General features: G+C 42.7%; 1 protein-coding gene and 1 pseudogene across 2 annotated transcripts in view; both read left to right on the top strand.

Annotated features, from left to right (window-relative positions):
- Positions 1-22325, top strand: part of LOC140561894 (corticotropin-releasing factor receptor 2) — a 147827-nt gene that overhangs the window by 18065 nt on the left and 107437 nt on the right. The gene's annotated exons all lie outside the window — the stretch shown is intronic.
- Positions 3285-3434, top strand: LOC140563153 (U1 spliceosomal RNA; annotated as a pseudogene).

The raw sequence follows: 22325 nt of genomic DNA on the forward strand, positions 1-22325 counted from the left end.
AAAGCCAGGGTATTGTGTTCTGGAGGATGTGTGTGTGTGTGTGTGTGTATATGTGTGTGTTGGCCACCTACCCATGACACCGTACAGCTAATGAGCGTGGTTCTGCAGCTGCAAGAAGAGCCTCCCATCCTTAAACAACAACATCTCTGCTCAGGAGAGGAGAGGAAACGTCAGGGTGCCTCAGTCACCTGGTCTAATTTACATGAAAATCCTGAGGCCCCAGTGGCTGATATCTGTTGTCAGTGTTGGAACAAATAACTGAAGGCGTGTGCAGTGAAGATAATGGGCTAAATGGAAAACAGTCAAACAGATACATAAATAGAGCAGTAACAAGGGCTACATACACTATATGGACGGAAGTATTGGGACACCTGCTCATTCATTGTTTCTTGTGTAATCAAGGCTATTAAAAAGAGCTGATCCTGCTTTTGCTGGAGTAACTGTCTCGACTGTCCAGGGGAGAAGGCTTTCTAACAACAGTGTTAGTGAGGTCAGGATGTTGGATGATTGATCACTAGCCCACCTTATCATTCCCAACTCCCCAACTCATCCCAAAAGTACTGGATGGAGCTCCACCATCCATCTTTCCAGAGAACACAGTTCTTCCACTGCTCCAAAGCTCAGTGCTGGGGGTCTTTATACCCCTCTAGCCCATGCCTGGCATTAGTTAGCAGGGTGCTAATAGGTTCATGTTTGTCCAGAGAGTCCTATTCTATTGGTAGAACTTCTCTACAGGGACTAGACCAGCTATGTATGTATGTGTAGCTTAATGCATTTATTAGAAGGGGTGTCCACAAACATTTGGACATATAGTGCATATTTAAAGCATGTTTAACTGTACCTGTAGAAAAAGACGCATGCACAATTTGATCTATTGTGAAATACTTTATTACATAGTTAAATAATGAATTTACAATACATTTGCTCCTGGGCTCCCCCTACAGTTGGGAAACATAAGTTTTTACTCCACTGCAGTAAATACAAATCACGCTTTAATTGTCTCCTCATTTCTGGACAGTCTGAGAGCTGCAGAAGCTTGATCTGAAGGTGGAGCAGCATGTGGGCTGAGGCGGTTGAGTAATACTACAGGAGTTTACACTAATATGACTCTATGGGTTCTGCAGCGTTACACAGCAGTTCTGGAGAGAGGTTCTCCACCTGCAGCTCCACCACCAAACCTCCATAGTGCAGTAACAGCAGCAGCGCTCCGGCCCGGAGTGGGAATGACAGAGACGCTGTTCTCCCCCTGTTACAGTCAGTGGAGCATCAGCATGATCCTGAGATAGGACTGCACAATGAAATCATTATAGCTGATCGTAGCTGACAAATACCATTCATTTTACTCCAGTGCTGGATGTACAGGGGAAATAATTAATGCCATGACCTGTTGGATCACTGACGTCTGGAGAAATCTGCCACTATTGTTGTTGTTGTTGTTGTTGTTGTTGTTGTTGCCACCATTAACATCATTATGGACTACTCAAAAGGGGAAAAGAGAGCTGGTGAACCAGCTGCTGAACCATAAATGGCTAGGCCGACCAAACCTGACTACGCAGTGTGGAAGAGGGTGGTCTGGTGCGAGATCTGGTGCGAGAGTCGTTGGTAAACCCAGTGAGCGGGCGAAAGAGCCTCGCTAAAGATAGCCGGATAGCACGCTAGAGGACGTGAACAAAGAACCAAAGCTGGCCTAAACACACCGTGATACCTCGAGGTCCTAAACTAACAATTCTCGGCAAGGAGCTCAGTGTCCAAGCTTACCTTAAGTACCCCCAGTCTCAGGTGAAACACATTAAGTAAACAAGACGTGATAAACTTAGCAAAACTAGGAACACGCGTGAAAACAAACGAACTGAACCAAACACATGAACATGAACCAAGAACCGAGTCAGTGAATCAAAAATCACAACAACACAACAAAAGTCCTTAAGTGAGCCTGTGGGCGGCGACGGCTCAGAATCGCCCCGGGGGAGGGCGCGATACAGAGGGGCTGACAGTTATATTATATTATGATGACATCAGCACACCTGAGCAGAAGAACAGTCTTGGTGGTTTGGTGATTATTCTGTTATCAATCATTTATAAATAGTTCTGATCAGAGGAGGATGGGCTTCTTCCTCCAGCTCTGAGGGAGTTTTTTTTTGTTGATCTCTTGTCCTCTCACTGATTCTGTCAAGCTGCTTTGTGACCCCGCCAGCTATAAAAAGCTGTACAAATGAATTTGATTTAATATCTGATCTGAATCTGCTTCAGAGGCTGGAAAGCAGGTCTGTTTTTTTAGTGGTTAAAATGTTGAACACTGCGGACACCAGTCCACCTCTTGAGGACGTTTCTACTTTAGAAAGGACTTCTCTGCTTTTCAGGGAGTTTAATAATACAAGGGCCTAAAGAGGATGAGAAGCTTTCACCTTATCTTTAAAAATGAAGGAGCAAAACATGCAAATAGAGTTCCTCACAACACACACACACACAACAGGGTGTTTCTTCATTCCACATTATGTGGGGATGACTCACTAATAATATATTAGCATAATTGTAAGGACTGTAACACAGTGCAGTCTGTGTGTGCATGTAAAGTTAAATAAGGAAGTGTCAGCACTCAGTGAGTAAGGGGTGTGTGTTTTACTGTGTGTGTATATTGTGTAAGGTGGCAGGCTGTGTGTTTAATAATCTTTCAGCCTCGGTGAGAGTTTCTCAAGAACAGTCGGGGTGATTACGTTTCTGCTGAGCCTTCAGATTACAATTCTATGCAGATTATTACAGTCTGGACTTTTAGCACATCCCTTCATTTCATTCTGCATGCCGGCTGCTGCCGCTTCATCAGCAGTTACGAAACTGAGGCGCCGTGGTCCCTCTCAGGTTAAGCCGCGTAAACTGCCGCTTCGTCAGTCTCATAAATATTAATAACAGTCTTCTTAAGAGGTTGATGTATTTTTAAAAGCGGCTTTGTGTTCTGTGTTTCTCACGCTTGCCTGTCCTGACCGCATGTCTATCTGCGCACCAGCACTCTGACCACTCCAAGCTCCTCCACGCTCTGTGCACATTAGAATAGTGGCGTGTCAGTCACAGGCTTTACTGTCTGTGTAGAAATGAGCCAGGCCAAGCTGAACTCACCCCAAATGAACACCTCAGCAGAGTTCCGGCAGTAGCTGCTACAGCTGATGGCGTCTTTCTATAAGGACTGATGACAAAAAGTGATGGTTGAGGTGCCAGTATTCATATTCATGACTGCAAGCTTTTCCTCATTGTACACCAGTCTCATTCTGATGATGGATGCCGTACTTTACATACTTACCTGGCAGGGGAGATACCATGATCAAGAAGGTGGTTCACCCAGGGTGAGGCTCAGCCATTGCACTCCGGCTGTGCTGACCCCTGCGAATTCCCCAAATGTGGGAATTTCTGGTAGTGGGGGACTGTATTCGCGCTCTCCCCTGATTTTTGGAGAATTTCCCCACTGTGGGACTAATAAAGGATTATCTTATCTTTACCGGAAACTGTGGGGAGATCTACCTGCTACCGGGATGACATTTCAGGATAGCTGGAGGCTTCTTTACTCATCTTGTGGTTCTTTGCTTTGCACTTGGACTGAAGTTGCTAGGATGTCCTGAGCTGGTCATGTTGGTCAGCTGTTCCACGTCTAAATGATACAGCAGACAGTGGAACAGTGGCTGAGATCTTTTTAAACCCCTCCACCCTTCTTTCTGAAGGCCTCAGAGAGCTCTCTGGATCTGGCCATGATGGGGATCTTCATCTTCTTCACTTCAACCATCAATCAAGATCAGACCAGACTAAAGCTGTGTTCTGTTTACTTGGCACATCCAATGTCATCTCTGGGAATGATGTCACATTGTGTTTCATGCTATCATTCAGATAATTGTACACTACCTTGAAACATTTATATATATTTATATATTTATATATTTATATATATATATATATATATATATATATATATATATATATATATATATATATATATATCACAACGAGTAGGCAGTTCACTGCAACTGCTCTGACCGTCCTTTACTGGTGTTTTATGACAAAGTTAATCCAAATATGTCAGTGTATGCATACAATCAACTAATATAGAAGGTTATTAGTTAACAACGATGCAGTATGCAGTATTTTGGAAACACTGACAGTGCTAAAGAACTGCATAATATGAAAAAAAGACATTTCTTGCTTGGAACTCTTGGAATTTCTGTCATCCCAAGTTGCAGTAAATGCAGAATAAAAGTGTGAGGTTTAAATAAGACTCCTTCAGAATCATCTAACCATGATCCTAATCCTGATCATTTGCAGCTGATGTTCTGCTCCTGCTTCTAATCCTACACATTTAAAGGAATAATAAACATTTTCCTCAAAGGAAATTCCAAAATTTTCCATTTTATTAATGCTGATGATAAAATACACTTCTACAGGTGTGTGAGTTTAGTTAGATCACCTCCATCTCTCAGTGCTGAGCACATGGAGATCAGATCTCTAGATGTTTTGTGTACAGAGCAAAACAGTCGCAGCATCTTGAAGCCAGAATATCCTGTGATATAAGTAGGAAGAGCCCTTCTTAGAGGCTAAACTGACACAGTGCCTGCTGCTTGGTGCATGATTGAGCCACCCGGTGAAGCACAGGGTGAATGAAGACAGCTGGCAAGCAATTTAAGTAGCATGCAATTTAACATGCAGCTTTGTTTGTTTGGCCTGCTGACCCTTGTGATTCGCTCTTCTTTCTGGACATCAACTAGTAATCAGTGACTGTCATATCTTGTGTTTAGACCGAGGAACACTAACATACAGCACAACATACGTTATTAAAGTCCGGCATCAAATAAGTGTGTTTTCTGTTGCTGTAGAAAAGGTCAGCGCTCTGTTTGTAGTGGAGACGTCTCTCTCTGGTGGAACTCCTCCTCATTAAGACTGCATAAATCCCGCAGACCCAGCGTAGTTATATCTATATATCATTAGATGCTTTCCTTACTTTGAGGAACTCTGTTTGAAATCAGATGCTTTTTTAGAATCCGTAACAAGCAGATTCTTCTCAGCGTGATGGTCACGCTCATTAGAGACTGGCTTTCGCTGGACTCTGCTTGAAGCTGGAAGACAAGACGCCTAAACGTCCTTGTAACGGATAATTCTTGGAGGTAAATCAGAAAGGAATGGGGTTTGTTTTCTTTCTCCCTGATCGTTTTTATGGGTCATTGATGGGTATTGATCGGATATCTGTCAGAAGGTGTGAAGACGTTGCCTGACGACAATAAGGTGGTGGTAGTGGTCAATACAGCGTTCTCTCACGGCTGAAAGCTACGGATGAAATGCTGCATTTATCCATCAATTATCCATTGATTTGACCTCCCTCCGGAAGTACAGTGTAGCCTGCTCCCTTATTTTTCACTTGATCTCTCCAAGTGATCATTTGATTTCCACCCTCTCTGGTTGTTTAAGGGGGTGTGTGGGGGGTGGTCCCCGGCGGTGGTTTACTCACTGCTTGTTACTACCCTGTAGCTGCACGGCCGGGCTGAGCAAGTGTGACGAATGCTTCACTTGCCATTTCCATTTCCATCCCCTCTGCCTCTCTCTCTCTCTCTCTCTCTCTCTCTCTCTCTCTCACTGTCTCACTGTCTCTCTGTCACGGCTGCCCTCAAGGTCAAGCCCAATCGCCAGCGCCAGCGAGCTCGACATTGACCAACCATTTAAGCCACTACAGGGAGCTAATTAAAGTCTTTTGTTCTTCTTCGCCTGCCCACGCGTCCAGTTTATGCTCCCAGACGACTCCCTCATCTCTTCCTGTCGCTGCTTTCAGCTAAGCAGGGCAAAAGTGCAGATGTCCTCACTGATTCTGCCAAAAGCAAACCTTCCAACTTCCAGCAAATGCGGAATTTGCTGAATGCCTAAACGCACTCAGAGGAGAACACTCGCTGAGAATCACACTCTGTGCTCATCACTTCTTCCCAATCGTGACCAGGCCAAATGGCACCCGGCACAGCTGGGATTCAGGCGCCAGTCTCAGGAGTTTGGTTCATGTCTGCAAAGTTAGACTCTGCTTATCTGTGTCCATCACTTGGGGGCTCATTAAGTTCACCCAGCCTTTTTCTTTCAGTTAGCCTCATTAGGCAAGTGCAGTATTTACATGTTCACTGTCTTGAGCGTCATTTTCATTTCCAAGTGAACTCCACAGAACACAAAGCCTTATCATCAGAGTAACCCAGCTGAGTTTAGAAAAGAAGAATTGGGATTCAACCTTAAAATTGTATTGATTGTTATAACCATCTAGAAATGTATTAATAATAATTATTATAAAAAGATTAAATTATGCCTTTATTAAAGATAACATTTAAGGTACACATTAAGACCATAAAGCACCAATATGTTGCATGTGTACCTTAAATCTGCAGCTTCAGGATCATGCTGATGCTCCGCTGACTGGAACAGGGAGAACGGCGCCTCCGTCATTCCCACTCCGGGCCGGAGCGCTGCTGCTACTGCACTATGGAGGTTTGGTGGTGGAGCTGCAGGAGGAGAACCTCTCTCCAGAACTGCTGTGTAACGCTGCAGAACCCATAGAGTCATATTAGTGTAAACTCCTGTAGTATTACTCTACCACCTCAGCCCACATGCTGCTCTACCTTCAGATCAAGCTTCTGCAGCTCTCACACTGTCCAGAAATGCACGTGTACAGCTGTCCATTAGGTGGCACTTAAAGTGTGATTTGTATTAATGGCAGTGGAGTGAATTACAGTGAAAAAACTGTAGGGGGAGCCCAAGAGGCAAACATACAAATCTCTTATAATACTGCTTCAAGGACTATGTTGTAGCTTTTTAGGCTACATTTAGGCAGTTTGTAGGGGAGTCCTTATATGTTTATTTATGTGGTAAGCTATAGACGAAGCGCCCACCTGCCAAGCGAAGATTTTCTGAAACTCCACAAGTTCCAAACAGGAACCTCAATCTGTAGCCGTTAGCAAGTAAAGATTGGATATGCATGGTAATGGGCGAAATGTAGTGTAACCTCCCTTCTCTCTGAATGACTCACATGCCAGTTCTCTGTTCTGTTAGCAGTGAAATGACTGTGTTTCCGATATTCTGACCATTTCCCCTCTTAGTTCATGTCATAAAATCAGTAGAGCAGACTAAAACAACGTGTTGGTGTGTGTTGGACAGTTGTAGGATGTGTCTGCGGAAACATATCCAACATACTAACATTTACACTCTACAGGCTATACCAGTTACCTCCAGGGGGTGCTATACCTCACTAGGTAAACTAGCACGACTGTAACTTTTCCTAGTGTTCTAAACTTGTACTAAATCGCAAGGTCCAAACCGTGATGTGAACCGAACCCGTACTCGTATGTGCCTTTACACTGCTAATTTTTGACGTGAACCAATCAGACCTTTTCCTTAATTTGGTTTATTCTGATAGCTGTGAACAATTCTGATAGCTGGCAACCATTCAAGTAACATTCAGTCTCTCGTTGACCACTGCAGCTCTCTTCTGGCTGGTCTCCCTCTGCACACCATCAGACCCCTGCAGCTTATCCAGAACACAGCGACACGGGTCGTCTTCATTGTCCCTAAATTCAGCCATGTCCCTCCACTGCTGCGTTCTCTCTTCACTGTAGCTTCCTGTAGCTGCTGCCCTCATCAGATTCAGACCCCTGACTCTGGTCTACAAGGCCAAGAACCCCTCCGTACTTGATGGCGATGGTCAAAAGCCGATCTGCATCGAGAGCCCTTCCAGCTTCAAGTACGGCTCGGCTCGACCCGCCATCCTTTAAGATCCACGGAAGACGAGCGCCCAGACTTTTTACTGTCCTGCACCGAAGTGGAGGAACAAACTTCCCCTGGGTGTCCGAACAGCAGAGTCCAACGCTCGCTGTCCTCAAACCCAGACTGAAGACCCTCCTCTTCTGAGAGGACTTGGGTGAAGAGTAGAGTATTATGGTCTCCTTACTGACTTGTGTTTAGTAGAGTCTAAGATTAGAGGAGCTTTAATTTTAGTCTATTTAAACTAGCTGAGGTTCTTCTTGAGTAAACAGTGAAGCTCTTTTGTGAGTCGCTCTGGAGAAGATGTTGTAGCTTTAAATGTACCACAGGAGGAATGTGTATAACTGGTCATTTTTACGTTTCCACATAGCTGCAGGTGTTCAAATATCCATCTGGTTTGCAGGTCTTCTCAGCCAGCTTAAGTATAACAGTCTTGCTAAAAACGACAGACACCATAATGGGCTGTGTCAGATCCATCACAGTCCATCACAAACCTTTTCATTAGGGAGATGAACCAATCTGACGCAGAATTCATTCCAGAGTGTGAGCTCCGTCCCAGCCAGCCGAGCCACGTTCTGTTCATAATCCATACATAATCGCAGAGCCTCGCTGATTCATTCCTCAAATACTAAATTACTTTTTCCACACTGATTTGGGCTCACACATCACCGTATTGCGTGTCAGCTGTCATCTTCGATTGTGTAACCTCAGAATCCAAGCCTGGACGCTCGCAGTGAGAAGAGGCTGCTTTACTGTGTGCAGACGCTGACCACACAGCTGTCATAAGAATGAGGAGATTTGCATCATGTGATATTTGGAAGAGAGTGGAGGAGCTCGAAGGTCTTTTTTTTTTTTTTAGGTAAATGACATGAAATGAAATGTCATGTTGATAATGGCAATGCAGCAATTCAGTCTGTCTGAGGCAGCAGATGGAGGCTGGCCTTTTATGGTGATGTAGGAGCATTACATGGGGTGAAGTAACAAGTGTCAAATTAACTCCCACTGAGTTTAAACCAGACACTGGAGGAGTGCATTTTTTAAAGCACTCCCTAGCAGGCCAGCTTTTGGCATTCACTCTACAGCTAGACCTGCATTTATTCTGCGAACAACAGAACTGTGTAGAAAAAGCTGCTGAGCTGCTCAGTAAAACACTGATATTAGAATAAACACTAATAATAACACTCCTACAGAGAGTGGTGGAGGTTTTCCATCACTGTGTTCATCATTAGAACTTCTCCAAAGTTCTCCTCTCTCATGGAGTCTAGTATTATTTAGAGTTCTCCTCAGATCAACATCTGGTTTGGTGGTAAATCAGGGCTTAATGATGGTAAATCAGGTGAGCTGCTGCTGCTGCTGCTGCTGCTGCTGCTGATGGAGTTTATTGAACACATCCTCCACGCTGTGCGTCCAGGAGAACCCTGGAGGAACCAAGCTCTGTTCTTCAGACTAGTTCACCGACGTTTTTATGAGATCTGGAGCTTCTACTGTAAAACTCTCACTGCTGAGAGACGTGGGTTAGAATAATGGGATTAGGGGACTAAAACGTTTACACAGTGCTGTATGTTTTTTCTCTTTAGCACAAATGTATTGGTGAAACGCTTTCTTCATATCTTTATGCATTGTTTGGAATTCATGCTGATGCTGCTGCAGCGATAGGAAAGAGAAAATCATTTGCATTGATCAAACATTGATTAGAAACACTTCAAAGCATATAAAATACAGTTTATTAACATAATAGACTTCATTACTTAAATACTTCAGTGCCTTTGAGTCACTCACTGTCTTCAAACCCAGACTAAAGACCCTCCTCTTCTGAGAGGACTGAGTGTGCAGAGTGTAGAGTGTGTGGAGGACTGTGTCTCCAGACTGATTTCTGTATTTAGTAGAGTCTAAGATTAGAGGATCTTCTGGACTCTTTCTGAGTGACAGTGAAGCTCTGCTGTAGGTCGCTCTGGAGAAGAATGTCTGATAAAGGCCTTTAATGTAAATGTAAATGCTTATGATTAGGATTTCACACTGTCTGTTAATCTCAGGGACAGTTAATATAATAATGTTAATATAAAATAAGTGGCAGAACCTTCTAAGAGTTTTGGTGCCTTTGTAGTTTTAATAAAATTAAAGACAGAAATATAAAAGATGGATTCATTCATTGTGCTCAAACAGCTTTAGTTACATTTGTCAGGCACTCGGTATCGCGCCCTTCCTCAGGGCGATTCCGAGCCACCGCCCACAGGCCCAAATAAGGACTTCCCCCTCTTCCCCCTTTGTGTTCATGTGTTTCACCTGGGACTGGGGGTACTAAAGGAGCCTCAACTCCATGGTTCAAGGCCTAGAATTGTATCGTTGGGAACCTTGAGGTCGTCCGAGAGATTCCCCGTACGACTAAGGTGTGTTGAGGTCAGCTTCAGCTCGGTATCCGCATTCAGGAGCAGGTCACTCTGCTAACCACTTTATCAGCGAGGCTCGCTCACTCACTGTCAGGATTCACTGGCTACCCACGTCCCAGCAAGGCGACCCATGCTCACGTGGGCCTTGCCGTTTTGCTTAGTGTCTGGTTCCCCAGCTCTGCTTATCTATGTATTGAGTGCTGCTCTAGTGCCGCTCAGCTCCCAACTCCTCCCATTCCCAGGTGTGTTCTGTTCGCCCTGTATATGGTATATTCCCCTCTAATTGCTGCTCATGTTTTTCCTACTCTTGCTTTTTATGTCCCCCCCAAAAAAAGGAGGCTTCTCTCTTTTTATCTGAGCAAAATCTTCTAGGTTTGATCAGTTTTTTTTATATTAGTCATTGTTTCTTAAAGGTCTGTTGTCTTTATTGACCCTCACCTGTAATTCTTTACATTAAACTGAGGGTTGGCCTGGAGATAAAGACCCTCAGAGAGATGAGGAACTGGTGCCCCTAGACTTCTTGACCTGTAAGACACTGGCAGCCTGTTAGTGCATGGACCCGAGCTGCTATTTCCCAACAACACCTAGATAAACCTTGATAGGACCAGTGATGTCACTGCAGAAAGAATAATAATGTGTTTCTGCTAAATTCTGCTAAACCACACATACAGTCGTATAGCTTAGTAATGCCATAATATAGTCCTAATTCTTAGAAATGGGAGCAGATCTGATATCAAGAATTAGGACCTGGAGAAGCAACAGATGCATCACAATCATTCTTAAACTTCATTTGAGACTTTGGAGCAGCCCACAGTAATTAAATGGTGGAGCCAAAGGTGGAGATGATGTATTGCAGAGCCAATGTATGTCATTTCCTAAAAACTGCTCAGCAATCTGCTCCATGTTCAACTGGGAGACCGCAAACAATTGCCATTGTAGGCAACCAGTCAGGAGTCTGCCGGCGTAGTTTCGGGCGAGCTGCAGGCGAGATGAAGAAGGCTTTGTGACTCACAAATGGAAAGAACTGCAGTCCAGGTGGGAGGTGAAAAAACACAGCTACAGAGCCTGGAATGAGATAAAGGATTTCCATTTAGCAGTGCCTCTGAGCTGATGACTGAATTTAGCTGTTTATCATGAGTCAAATGAACATAATGAGCAAAAATAACGGCAGCGTTTCTGTGTAAATCTGAAGAGAGAGGCGTGAAGTTATCGACTTCTGGAACAAGCAGAGCTACCAGGTCTAACAGTGAAAGTTAGGTGACTGTTAGAGAGAGATTTTACTTTATTAATGAAAAGTAGAATCTGCACTGTTAGATATCATACTGTAAAAGATGGTAAAGAACTGACCGCTGGGTTGCCAGGAACTAACTGTTAAATCAACATAAATCATATTTCCACTTTAGAACAATACAGTTCTGTAGTGTAGTATTCCTACAAAAACACACTGGAGGAACGTTCAATCAGGAGCTCTTTCCTTCAGTTCTTTACTTGACCTGGTCAATCACTCCTAACAACCCGACGACTTAGAGTGAAGCCCACCCTCTATGTAGCCAGATCTGTAGGTAAGCAGAAGTACTTAATTACTAAAGTACTGTATCTGTTTCTACTGGAGGATTGTTTCCTCCCACTTCCACTTTTACTTCACTGCATGTTTTGAATGAGTTTAATACTTTTACTCATTACATTGTTTATGTGCTGCATCGTTACTTTTTACAATAAGTATAAATATAACATATAAACATATATTAATGTATTTCAAAAATATTTTAATTTAAAAAAAATTATCACCTCCAGAGCGCTAGATGGCGCCGTCACCAGGCATGCTGCCGTTCTTCCTCTGAGGACACTAACGCAGGAGCTCTGTTAGTTTATCTCCAGAAGTAACGCCTCCATCTCCACCTCCTGCAAATACTCGTATGTGTCCGAACAGCCTGAGCTCTTTCAGCTGTAGTTGAGTTTACAGAGAGTGAAGCTCAGGGGTTTGAGCTGCTCTCCTCGCTGGTTCTACAGATGAAACTCTTGTATGTGGCGGGTCGAGTCAGGTCTGCTCAGCTTTCTCTCTCTCTTTTGGGCGAGTTAGTTTAGAGAGTGAACTGAAGACTCGTGAAGGTTCATGAACTCTGTCTTCTACAGTCCTGTCCTTCTACTACAGCCAGAGGAACTGAGACAGTGCTTAAGTCTGAGCATCTGAACTAATATAGACAATGATACCCAAACTTTTGACTGCTTTCTGTAAGAGCTACAGAACACAGTACTGTACTTTTACTTTCAGTACTTAAGTAGCACATTTTAGAATTAACTACTTGCAGTACTTAAGTACCAAAACATGTTGAATACTTTAGTACTTTCTACTTCTACTCAAGTCACGTTGTTTGGATAGAGCACCTGTACTCTTACTCAAGTCTGGGGCTCTAGTACTGTATTCATGTCTGATCATTACTCTATATGTCTTATAAATAGTGATTGTGAGGGAAGAGGGGGTGTAAACAGCACACACTGCAGTAACACTACGGGGTCTTTATGATCAACTAGAACTAGAGCCTGTTACACTGATCAAAACTGATGGTAAAATAAGTTTTAATTCAACTTAATTAATAAATACAAATCCTTACCTCAGAGTGGAGGGTATAAGGTGATGGAAATGAAATAGTACTCAAGCTTACTACTATTTGTATTTTTCTTTATGCGACTATACTCTTATGTGTATGTAGGTACATGTAGGTAGGTCCTCCTATACCCAGAGTTGGGAGTGCTGCTGCACACCTCTTGCATTCAACAGAGCTGTTTTCAGAATAACAGGATAATACTGTTGAAGTTGCATGTTAATTAACATCCATAATTCATAGTTTACAGTAGATGATTTTTAAGAATAACAGGAAAATACTGTTATACATTTTTATTGCGTATTATTTTACAGCACCGTTGTAGAGGTGTGTGTATAAGAAAATGAAATGGGGCCTAAAATGATACCTTGAAGTATACCACGTGAAATGGTACACAGAAAATGCTCTGTCCTTTAGGTAGGAAGCAATGGAATTTAACGTACTATACCGATTTCCAACCCCTCTTTTGATTTGACCCAGGAGTGTAACAGTATAACGAACTGTTAGACATCTATAAAAGGTCCAGCAGAATTCTAACAGGTCAGTACCCGGAATCTCTGGAGAGCGGTACATTTTCAGACACCTTTAGCAGAGCCTGCTTTCTACTTTGGTATTCCCTAAAGCCCGGACTGGATCTCGTTATTACAATTAAAAAATGAGGAGCGCTGAAGATAAACAGTGCTCTCCTGAATGTTTAATGCCAGTGTCACTTTAAGCCCTCTGTACACTGATGGTGTACGTTTGTTGCAGGTTACGTGAATATTGTCTGAACTCAGTGGCATACAGAGTGGCATTCTGAGCTTACGTGTGTTAAAGGTCAGATTATACGGGAACGATTTTCTGCTGAGAGATCCATGATGCAGAAGGTGATGCCATCATCACAATTCTGCTCGCTCAATCTGTTTCAGCCGAGAAAAAGTGAAAGCAGGAATGGAGGAAGGAGAGTTTTGCCATTCTGGACAGCATTAGAGACTGTAAGAGAGGGAGGGAGCTAGAAGACCAGACCATCCTTGAAAAAAGGAGCTCGGACCAGGAGATGTGAGTGGATGGGAGATGGGGTGGCTGCGGGCTGTGGAACCTTCGTTCGGGGACATGGAAGGTAGAGGGGTCATTTATAGGACGTTAGATTGGGAGGAAGAGGAGAAGTTTAAGGCAGCGAGCTTGAGGCGAACAGCCAGCAGCGAGCGTGAGACGATAAGCATGCAGGGAGCGTGAGGCAAACAGCCAGCAGCTTTCCTGCAGAAAAGTATTGCCAATAGAATAGGACTCTCTGGAGCTAAGAAACATGAGCCTATTGGCACCATGCTGCCCAATGCCAGGCGTGGATTGGAGGGGTATAAAGCAAATGCTGCAAATTAACAATGCAGTAAAATATATGGTATAATCAAAGAACAGAGCAGTTCTACAATTTTAGATTAAAAAAATATGAATGTGAAGGGACTTGATTAATTCCAATAAACTCGTTCAGTATATTGAAGGAATAATGAATGAATATTCCACAGCGAACAAGAACTGAAATGAACAATGCACAATGAGCTTTCCTGTGGAGAAGAGGGGGAAATACATCATGTACACACACAGGGGTGGTGGGAGGGATCAAAGGGAGCTGACAGTAGCACACAGGAGACCTAGGCCTAATCTCCCTAACTTAGAACACCACGACTAAAAAACACTGCTCTGCCTTGACCCCCTCGGCCCAGGCAAGCTGTTCTTGTTTTGTTTTCCTTTCAGTGTTCTGTAGGAAAGCCAGCGGTTTTCTTCACAACTCCTGCAGCTGGGGAATGTGAGTTACATGAATTGGGGATTGGTTGGAGCTGCCGAGAGAAAGCTAGCAAGGTAATCTGGTTGTAGACTAGTCCTAACCTAAGACCATCTCCTTGTCCTGTACTGCAACTCTGCCAGTCCTGAAACAGGAGGACACTACAACGACAGCATCCTACCTTACTGGTCTCAAAATCTTGGCTAAATCAGTGGTGCTGTGGATAAGGGAAAGGCGATACCCTCTGTTCTCATTTCGTAACTCGTAAATCTGCTGGGAACGTCTTATAGCTAACCCTAACCTCTGACCTTAAGACCTGCTGGCATGTAGAAGTGAAGCCAAACTGTCAAATCTTTTACACAGCCATCACACCCAAAGAGTAAGATGATCCACAGTTTGGACCCTCAGCAAGTTTCCCCTTCATATACAGCTTAAATCCTGATCGCCCTTTGATTTCATCATTCCCTCGTCTACGCTGAGAGTTTGATTGAGCTGCTCCGCCAAGTAACAGAATGTCTTCTCGAAGGCCGATTCTAATCATTTTCTGTAGCCGGATCTAATCTACAACATGCTGAGCTATGAACAACACTTTTAACTGATCTCCTTGAACACAACATGAAGATCTTACCCCACAAATGCTGAAGGGATTGGGTTCCCCAATGATTGTGGAGATCAGGGAGAGAAATGAGCCTCTATATGAGAGTTTTCTCGGGTCACTTCAACCCTGACAGTAGGGTTGCAGGAGAAGTCAACTTGAAGAAGTCCGACACTCGTCCTAGGTGTTGTCTAACGGACATGAGGGAGTGAGTGGGATGGGCTTTGTTGCATCAGCATAAAAGGTGCAGAAAACAAAATCTGAGATGTACTTCCACATCCTACCTGATAAGGAATGAAAATGTGTAACCCAGCCCAGTAAACCAGCCCAGTAAACCAGTCCAACCCCCCAAAAAAACAGCATAACTTAACCTCTTGAGCAGCCTGTGGACCACTAGCAGGTCGAAAGTGTTATTACCAATGTCTATAACCAAAGAATAGCCCCTTCAGTTTGTACAGACGTCCCTGTAGTTACTCAAAGTAGTTACTCAAAGTAGTTATTCAAAGTTTGCGTATCTGTATCGGAACTGAAAAAGTCGGATCAGTGCATCCCTAGTTAATACACCAATTTGTTTATATGATCAGAAAAGTTCACATGTTAAAATGGTTAAAAGGGATATTTATGGGCCTTCAACTAGGCCCATAAATTAAATATAATTATTTGACTTATAATTACCCTGCACGATCTCCACAAAACTGCAGTACGTAGCATTTTTCTAAGACGAAGTCATGTGAATTCATAAGTGGATACTGGAAATATTAAGCTTCCCCAAAAGTTTAGTTGCGTGTTTTGAGTATTAAAACTTTTCAGTAAATTCCACCAGATCAGTGATACCAGTTATATCCAGCATATGTGTGTATAATTTCACGACATGTTGGTTCACTCAGCCACAGATCACCTGCAGGTGGGGTGAAGATAGAAACAGCCAGCAGATGTGTGCTTGTGATTACTGCATGAGCACTGAAATTAGAATGGGCCAGCAGGAAAGGGTTAAAGCAGGGGAAAGTGCAAACCCCAACCCAACAGAATAGAGCAACTAATGCAAGCAAGCCCAGTAAGGTTTAGGGTTTAGGTGGTTTTGTAAGGAGCTGAACTTCCTCCAACCCATTGTGCAGGACTGATCACCAGTAACTGGAAGAATTATCTTACTGCTGTTCTGATTGCTTGGGTTTCCATCATTTATTTAATTAGATTCAGTCTTATTTAAGCAATGATACACGAAAGGAAATGCTGTAATGTGAGAAATTGGCCAGTGTCAATGCCTCGAATGCATTATCCCAATTCTACCACAGTTCCGTTATGAGCTTTATTGTTCAACATTACTCAAGATAAAATAGTCCCATTCTGTCAGTCACCCCACTGCTAACACACCGTCAGAACAGTTCGTAATCTTCCAACATCACACACTGCTACACACACTGCTACACACACTGCTACACACACTGCTACACACACTGCTACACACACTGCTACACACACTGTTATATTACACTGCCCAAACTGATGAATATTAAGAACCTACGTTTCCTCCCACTCTGTGTTGGAGTTATCTGTTTCACCTTAAGCAGTGCAGCAGATCATGCTTCCTCTGATTGGCTGATCTAATTCAGTGTCTCAAACCACTCAATGTACCCTACCTATCTACATACCTACATACCTACCTACCTATATACATACCTACCTACCTATATACATACCTACCTACCTACCTATATACCTACCTACCTACCTACCTACCTATATACATACCTACCTACCTACATACCTACCTACCTACATACCTACCTACCTATATACATACCTACATACCTACCTACCTATATACATACCTATATACATACCTACCTACATACCTACCTACCTACCTACATACCTACCTACATACCTACCTACCTACCTACCTATATACCTACCTACATACCTTCCAGCAGTACACTCTTAATAACTGGTTCCATGAAGAACCATATATATATATATATATATATATATATAATACAATAATAAAATCATAATCTTAACCATATCCTTTTTACACTCATTAATTTCCAGTTCAGTACATAAACAGTAGTTGTGTACTGCACTGTCCAGAAGTGTCTCTGTAGAGGATGGGACTGCATCAGTAACACATGTATTTAACCAGAGGAACCCAAACTTTTGCACTGGACTGTAGATTTACTTTGATGCTAGTGGAGAGGCTGAGGTGTAGACATAGTTAAGTTATTACAGTTAATAAGCTCCTCAGATCGTTCCTGTGCACCTCAGTGAGGCATGATGTTTCCACAGCGTGTTTCATTCACATGAGTATTGGCTTCATCCTAATCGAACACTCACTAATTCAGGTTGTCTTTGGCGGACAGACGAGAGAATGGCAGAGCATGTGCAAATATTGCTGAATTATTAACATACACCGAAGTGAGGGGAGATAAAGATCAGGTGGCTCTCCAGAGGGCCCTTCAGTGAGCGGAGATGGAGGAGAAAATGATGCATTTGGAGATTTACTCCTCTTGCTGTAATTAGTTTAAAATGATAACCCAAAGCAATTAGTGCAGGAGCAGATTTGAACGTTGGTGGCTCGTTTGAACAGGAGCTCTGCTGTTTGACACGGTACTCTGAAGAGGCATACGCTCCCATAGGATCCGTCGTTTGGTTATCGTTCTGTCTGAGCCTGAATCTTTCCTGAAAGCATCCTGTTACACCATTCGGCGTGATCGCTCAGCTCTCAACACTGCTCACAGAAGCCTTAATACGGACACGGATTCGGACGGCGCCTTCGGCCCGTACTCTGTGTTCATTCCGTCTGGATTTGGGTCTGTTCTCTGAGGTGTGGGGCAGTGGTGCTCAGCGGTTAGAGCTCCGGGCTATTGTTGACAGGGTTGTGGGTTCGATTCTCGGGCTCGGCAAGCTGCCACTGTTGCGCCCTTAAGCAAGGCTCTTCACCCTCTCTGCTCCCGGGCGCTGGAGTCAAGCTATTTCACTGACCACTTGTCAAGCTATTTCACTGACCCAGACAAATTTCCTGTATCGGAAAAACATCATAAGCAATTTCTCTCAGCTTCCATTAAAATCAGCCTTGTTTAATATTCAGTTTTTAGTCTTGGCTCATGCAAATTAATACCTGGACATTATGGATAACCAAAACGTGAGCTCTCTCCAGCAGCAAACAGGAAGCAGCAGAGCAGCTACAGGAACATCTCTGAAAGTGACCGCCGAAAGTGACCGCCGAAAGTTACCAACGTCTATATCCAAGGAATAGCCCCTTCAGTTAGTACGTCCCTGTAGTTACCGACTTCTACAGCTTAATGTGTTAATACTAGAGATGCACCGACCCGATATTAGGATCAGATATCAACCCTGATGTTAACAAAATTATCTGGATCGGGTATCGGATAATTAGGCCGATCCTTGGAACTGATCCTTTCACTTTAATTGGTTGGTGTGAGACTGAACTAAATGTTTACATGTTTGCTATTTTAGTTGCTGCTTGTTTGTTTGACCAAGTTACTTATTTATTCTCAGGTTCAGCTGCTATTTTTTTATTATGCTAAATATTTAAAATTGAGTGATTACTGTTTGTGTGTTTGACAAAGTGAAATGACTTATTTTCAGTTTTTATATTTTAATATATTTTAAGAAGTTTGACTTTATTTATTTTTATTTTGAATTTTAATGGCTAAATCCTGCACAATTGTTTATTTTAGTGACAATTAAATAGCACAAGTACATTTATATATGTGTTAATTTCTTATATTTGTTTTTCAAAGTTAGTAAAGTAATGTTTAAGTCAATCCTGATGCCTTAAGTTTTCCCACATAGTGAGGTATATACAGTTTATTAATTCAACAATGGGATCGGATCTGTATCGGGTATCGACCGATATGCAAAGTTATTGTATCTGTATAATGTCCAGGTATCAATTTGCATGAGCCAAGACTAAAAAACTGACAATATTAAGCAAGGCTGAACTCAAACAGGACTCTTTATTGCTTATGATGTTTTTTCTGATATAGGAAATTTGTCTGGGACAGTGAGCATCAAACAGGAAGCAGCAGAGCAGCTACAGGAACATCTCTGCCAGGTAGGCGAGACATGGAGAAGAATCCAGGGAGGCCTAGTAAAGTAAATAAAATAAAAATATGAATAAATTAATATAATAAAATTGCAGTCTTGCAAACAGTGGCCCTGCAAGATTCTCAGTCTCTGTATCTGTGCATCTGTGAGTGATGACAAATAGTCTTTAGATGAGAGAGAGTGTCAGACTAGTCTTTTCAAAGTCTTCCAGTGTATAATTTAGCATAGGTTTGTTTTGAAGTTGAAGTTCCACATCAAGGCCCGTGGCACCCTCGCTGTTCTGTTGTCACTGTTCAGCAGATCAGTAAACGTGTGATCTGGTCATTTTGACAGAAGATGGTTTGAAAATTGAAGAAATGCACTGTAGATGGAGGGCGGGAAATGTCTTTTTACAAGATGACAGAGTCTCAGAAGGCTTTTGGTTTGTGGCTTTTATTAAGGATGTTGTTTAAAATGGTGGGATGCAAGAAACTGACCGAAGAACGTTGGCTTGAAAACCTTCGTCAGGGCAACAGAAGAAAAGCTGTGGTTCCGTTGAGGAACCAGCTGCCAACAACAAAGTTATTTGTCTCCATACTTTACTACGCTTCCCTTCTTTCTTAATCCTTTCTTGAGTAGAAGGATGTCTGGAGGACAAGGTAGTTGCTTATACACTATATGGACAAAAGTATTGGGACACCTGCTTGTTCAGTGTTTCTTCTGAAATCAAGGCTAATAAAAAGAGCTGATCCTGCTTCTGTTGGAGTATCTGTCTCTACTGTCCAGGGAAGAAGACTTTCTAGTAGATTCTGGAGGAGCATTTCTGTGAGGATTTGATTGCATTCAGTGATGAGAGTTAGTGAGGTCAACTTATTATCCCCAACTCATCCCAAAAGTACTGGATGGAGCTCCACCATCATCGTTCCAGAGAACACAGTTCCTCCACTGCTCCACAGCTCAATGCTGGGGGGCTTTATACCCCTCTAGGACCAATAGGCTCATGTTTATCTGCTCCAGAGAGTCCTATTCTATTGGCAATACTTCTCTACAGGCAATAGGTGCAACTTAAAGTAGCTGATTGCATTCATTAGAAGGAGTGTTCGCAACATTTGGATATATATTGAACACTGTGGTTAACTTTAGGCTGTAATGGTAACAGTTCTAGTTGTGGCTGGTGAGTGGAGTCAGGGAGGTCACTGAAGAGTGCATCAGCACAGCCGGAGATGGCTCAGCGCCCCCCAGGACCACCAACCAGCCTGTTCTCTCACAGCGTTCACGAGGTCTGTGGTCCAGTCTTATTCATTTTGCTCCCAGATGAGCTTCTGTTCATTTAACAGGTGCATTGTTCTGCAGCGGCCGTGTACTAATTACTCGATTATGTAATTATTAGATAAGAAGGAAATTACACACACACACAGATCTCTCACGCTCAGAAGAGTCCTTCGAGGCTTGAAGTCCATCTCCTCTTCAGCTGCTGTGTTATATAGGGGGAAATTAAATGGACTTTATCTGTTGGCCCAGCTTATCTTACAGCTGGGCAGCCCCCTGGAGAAGTGGAAAGGAGGGGGGGGGGGTGTAGCTCAATAAATGGCTCTTTATTAAAGTTTCAATGTTAAAAGGATGTGATGGAGCACTGGATGTCTGGTAAAGGACCTGTTCAGTGTAGTATGTATGAGTAAACAGGCTGTGAGACTTTCAGACTGATGTAGTGACCTTGAATCAGTAGCACGATTAACTGAACATTTGAACTGATTATATTTAATGAAGGATTATTTTAATGAACGATGGACACAGCATTTTCCTTCTGGATGAGCTGCTGGAGCTGCTGGAGCTGCTCAGTTGGCTCGGTGTTTGGGTTCTCATCGATGTTGGTCTACTGGACAGGGTAGAATCATGTGAATACTCATGTGGTAGTAGTTTCTAAGCTGACAGTACATAAACACATGAACACAGGAAAGGCTGGTGTGACAGTAGGGCTGGGCAGTACGACTAAAATGTGTATCATGGCATTCTTTAAGATTCTGGTGGTTTCACGGTATATCACAACATTGTTATTTATTTATTAATCTAATAATTATAACTAGGACTTGTGGCTAATTCTGTTTTTACAGTAAATTTTACAATAAATTTTACAGTAAATGCCAGTTTTAATTTCATCATGTATATACTAAAGGCTCTGAGTGCTTCACCATTTGTGAAGATGGATTTAGGTATGCTTGTGTGTCAGGAATGGAAACTAGGTTCACCACCTGAAGACAGCCGAACGCTCCCAGGTAAGTTCGACACCCCAAGTGACACCCCAATTATGTAAAGCAGCTTTGTGACAACAGTTGTAAAAAGCTATACAAATTAATTTGACTTGACGTAAAGTGATGATACTTACCTGTAATGTGCACAATAAGACAATAGCATGTCTGTATATATTCTGTGGACAGGAATCCCGTGTTTATATGTTTGTATTTTCTGGTTATCCCCTGTCTGTAATAATGGTAGAGCCCAGGTAGATTAGGGGTGGGGCTAGAGATTTAAAAGGGGGAAGTGGGAGACCTAGAGGGGCCTCTTTTGGAGGGAAAATGTTGTGTCTAGAGAGCCTTGCGGCTGTGCACTAACTCTGGCTGATGTTAAGTCAGTAAAATGTAATGTATAAATGCTTTAAAAAGACTCAAGTCTCACAAGACTTCCCTCAGTACATTACATTTTACTGACCTAACATCAGCCACATTCATTAGCCCTCCAAAAGAGAACCCTCTAGGTCTCCCACTTCCCCCTTTTAAATCTCTAGCCCCGCCCCTAATCTACCTGGGCTCTACCATTACTACAGACAGGGGATAACCAGAAAATACAAACATATAAACACGGGATTCCTGTCCACAGAATATATACAGACATGCTATTGTCTTATTGTGCACATTACAGGTAAGTATCATCACTTTACGTCAAGTCAAATTAATTTGTATAGCTTTTTACAACTGTTGTCACAAAGCTGCTTTACATAATTAGTAATTAGTAAAAGACAGAGACAAAAAAGAAACTTTACAGTTAACTTTACAGTTAATAACGTAACTTTGGGTTTGCTTTGCCCTCAAAATGACACAATACATGAAGGAATGCTGCATAATGGAAACCATTTACCTATTATATTCCAGTATTAAAATGACAGTTGATCAGTCAGAATT

Source organism: Salminus brasiliensis, chromosome 9, assembly GCF_030463535.1.
Source record: "Salminus brasiliensis chromosome 9, fSalBra1.hap2, whole genome shotgun sequence".
In the NCBI taxonomy this organism is placed as follows: domain Eukaryota; kingdom Metazoa; phylum Chordata; class Actinopteri; order Characiformes; family Bryconidae; genus Salminus; species Salminus brasiliensis.